A 3638-nucleotide genomic window follows, 5' to 3' on the forward strand; every position below is an offset into this window, starting at 1 on the left:
AGGAGGGAGTAGTTCACCCTCAGGGCAGAGGGTATGTACCAGTAGCAATGTGTTTGATCTCTCTCTCTCTCGTGTTCTTGAGGTGGTACGATCTTGATGTATCGCGACCTGTGCTATTATAGTTGGATCTTATGATGTTTCCCCCCCTCTACTCTCTTGTGATGGATTGAGTTTTCCCTTTGAAGTTATCTTATCGGATTGAGTCTTTAAGGATTTGAGAACACTTGATGTATGTCTTGCATGTGCTTATCTGTGGTGACAATGGGATATCACGTGATCTACTTGATGTATGTTTTGGTGATCAACTTGCGGGTTCCGTGGCCTCGTGAACTTATGCATAGGGGTTGGCACACGTTTTCGTCTTGACTCTCCGGTAGAAACTTTGGGGCACTCTTTGAAGTACTTTGTGTTGGTTTGAATAGATGAATCTGAGATTGTGTGATGCATATCGTATAATCATACCCACGGATACCTGAGGTGACATTGGAGTATCTAGGTGACATTAGGGTTTTGGTTTATTTGTGTCTTAAGGTGTTATTCTTGTACGAACTCTTGAATATATTGATCCGAAAGAATAACTTTGAGGTGGTTTCGTACCCTACCATAATCTCTTCGTTTGCTCCGCTATTAGTGACTTTGGAGTGAATCTTTGTTGCATGTTGAGGGATAGTTATATGATCCAATTATGTTATTATTGTTGAGAGAACTTGCAGTAGTGAAAGTAAGAACCCTAGGCCTTGTTTCCTAGCATTGCAATACCGTTTGTGCTCACTTTTATCATTAGTTACCTTGCTGTTTTTATATTTTCAGATTACAAAAACCTATATCTACCATCCATATTGCACTTGTATCACCATCTCTTCGTCGAACTAGTGCACCTATACAATTTACCATTGTATTGGGTGTGTTGGGGACACAAGAGACTCTTTGTTATTTGGTTGCAGGGTTGTTTGAGAGAGGCCATCTTCAACCTACGCCTCCCACGGATTAATAAACCTTAGGTCATCCACTTGAGGGAAAATTGCTACTGTCCTACAAACCTCTACACTTGGAGGCCCAACAAAGTCTACAAGAAGAAGGTTGCGTAGTAGAGTCCTACCCGCCCCCGCCACGTGTCGCCCGGTATGTCGGTTCTCACCGCCCCGCTTCAGCTATAAAGCCGATCTCCCCGCCTGTCGTGGAATTGTCACGGAAGATGTCCTAGCAGAAGGACTTAGTCGTGGAGCCATCGCAACTAGGTTAGCTTAAAGGGGTTAATGGGACAAATGACACAGGGAGTTTATACTGGTTCGGCCCCTTGCGGTGAAGGTAAAGGCCTAATCCAGTTTGAGGTGGTATTGCTTATGTTTCGATTACCCGGTAGCGAATACGCTTGACCTAGCTTTCGATCTCTTGTGCACAGGTCGTCCCTTTATATACACAGGTTGACGCCCGGCAGTTCAAAGAGTCTCGGTCGGCTCATACACAACGTGTCCGGCTCGGTGACTATCTATACTTGCCTTACAATACAAGTTATATATTAATGACGGTTTACACTCGTGGGCCTCAAGTCGCCTTTGGGTCTTGGGCCTTCAGTGAGCCTCCTTCATGAACCGCCATCCTCAATATCTTCATGCGCCTTGTCATTATGAACCGCCAGTGGCATGACCCGGCCCCTCCTGGGCGGGTCTTACCCAATAGTTATATCCCCAACATTAGGCCCCAAGTTGATGTGAACTTGTTCATATCAATCTTCAATACTTCGAAAAAATCTTTCCTCATATACTCTTGCGAGATCTTGTAACCCGCCATGACATCATCCCCTAGGATTGTGGTAACCCGTCATGACGCCATCTGTCATTAATATTACGCAAGGCCCAAATTTTAATATATCTTCTCTTTTAATGATCCTCCGAAAATCGGGGCATCTGCACTGTCACATATCCATTTTTTAGCCTCCTTGATTCCCGCGCATGCCACTTATCTTTCCAGCCTTATAAATAGGGCCAGGGGTCCCTTTCCACTTTCCCCCCTTGCCTCCTCGTCTCTGTCTTCCACCTCGCGTTGCTCCAGCGCCCGAGCTCCGCCGCCGCCATCGACCTTTGCCACCGCCTCGACAACGGCCGCTGCATCAACCTAATTTGACCAGAGTTCGTTCATGCGCCTCCGCCGTTCAACAGCTCTGGTGAGTTTTCCTCCTTCCCTTTCCCATAGATCCCATTAGGGTTTCCACGAGTTCGTCAGAGTTCATCTTCGCTCTTCACTATAGCTTGTGATTTTAGATGCAAACTTGGTACCCCTCCTGCGTGGTGGTAGTCGTGGTGCTCATTTTTGCTATTAGAGCATCTCCTTTTGCATAAGAAAACCAATTTGGACATATGAACTGCTCAAGTACTGCAATTTAGGTCTAAATATTTTCCTTTATTTGAAGTGTCGTAGATCGAAAATCATAGCATCAGCCTGTGAAATCTGTTTTTCCAACACTTAGAAATTTTCCCATTCTCAGATCTGTAAATCAATAATTGTGTGGGTGGCTTAACTCAGAAACCGTAACCCGCCAGGTACCATTAGTCCCCACTTAAGCCGCCAATAGCTCATCTTTATAACTTTAATGCCATCCTGCATTTTAACACCTATGCATACTTCATGATTATTTGCCTTTTAATCTGACAGCCGGCTTAACCATATAATCTTGAACCGGCATAATCTTTCTTTCAGATCATCGGAAAATGGCTAAGACATATACTGCTTGCAACTGGGTCCAATCCTGGGTTATTGAAGAAGACCTAAACAACCACGTCGCAACTGGCGCCTTAGCCAAAAAAGAGGTCATTCACTGGAGGGCCCCTGGTGAAGAAAATCCTCCTAAACCCAAGGACGGAGAAGTGATTGTTTTCATTGACCACCTGAGTCGAGGATTTAGCCCACCTGGCTCAAAGTTTTTCCGCGATGTGCTTCATTTTTTCCAACTTCACCCTCAAGATATCGGACCCAACTCCGTGTCCAACATTTGCAATTTCCAAGTGTTCTGTGAAGCTTATCTTCAAGAGGAGCCCACAGTGATTTATTCAGAGAGTTCTACTATTTAAACCGTCATACAGAGTTTGTTGATGGACCCAACACTGAACTCGGTGGGGTTTCAATTCAAAGGAGGAAAGAAGTCAGCTTTCCCTATGCTAAGCCACCAAGTCATCCCAAAGACTGGAACCAAACTTGGTTCTACTATCAAGACACATCTCCAGCCGACGAGAATCCTCTACCGGGTTACCGTGATCACCGGCTTAGCAGCACACATCCACTTCCCTCACGGATCAGTGCGAAGGAGCGGGCTAAATATGCGCCATCATTTTCAAAGCTCAGAGCCTTTATGGCCAATGGCTTAACCGGCGTCGACCATGTCCGGTGCTGGGTGTCCTGGAGTATCTTACCATTAAGCCGTCGTCCCGGCTTAATGTGCGAATATACTGGCGATTTAAAATATCCCCAGCGCCACTACGACATTCAACTATCTGATGCAGAAATTACTGAAGCCACCAAGAAATTGTTGAATGAATCCTTAAAGGAATGCAGTAAAACAGGGCTTAGTCCTTTCAGCACCTTCAACAAGCCGCCAACCGTAAGTGTTGCACTCCTTCCGTTCGATCAACATTTTCAGTAAC

The sequence above is a fragment of the Aegilops tauschii genome, chromosome 4 (genome assembly GCF_002575655.3).
Source record: "Aegilops tauschii subsp. strangulata cultivar AL8/78 chromosome 4, Aet v6.0, whole genome shotgun sequence".
In the NCBI taxonomy this organism is placed as follows: Eukaryota; Viridiplantae; Streptophyta; class Magnoliopsida; order Poales; family Poaceae; genus Aegilops; species Aegilops tauschii.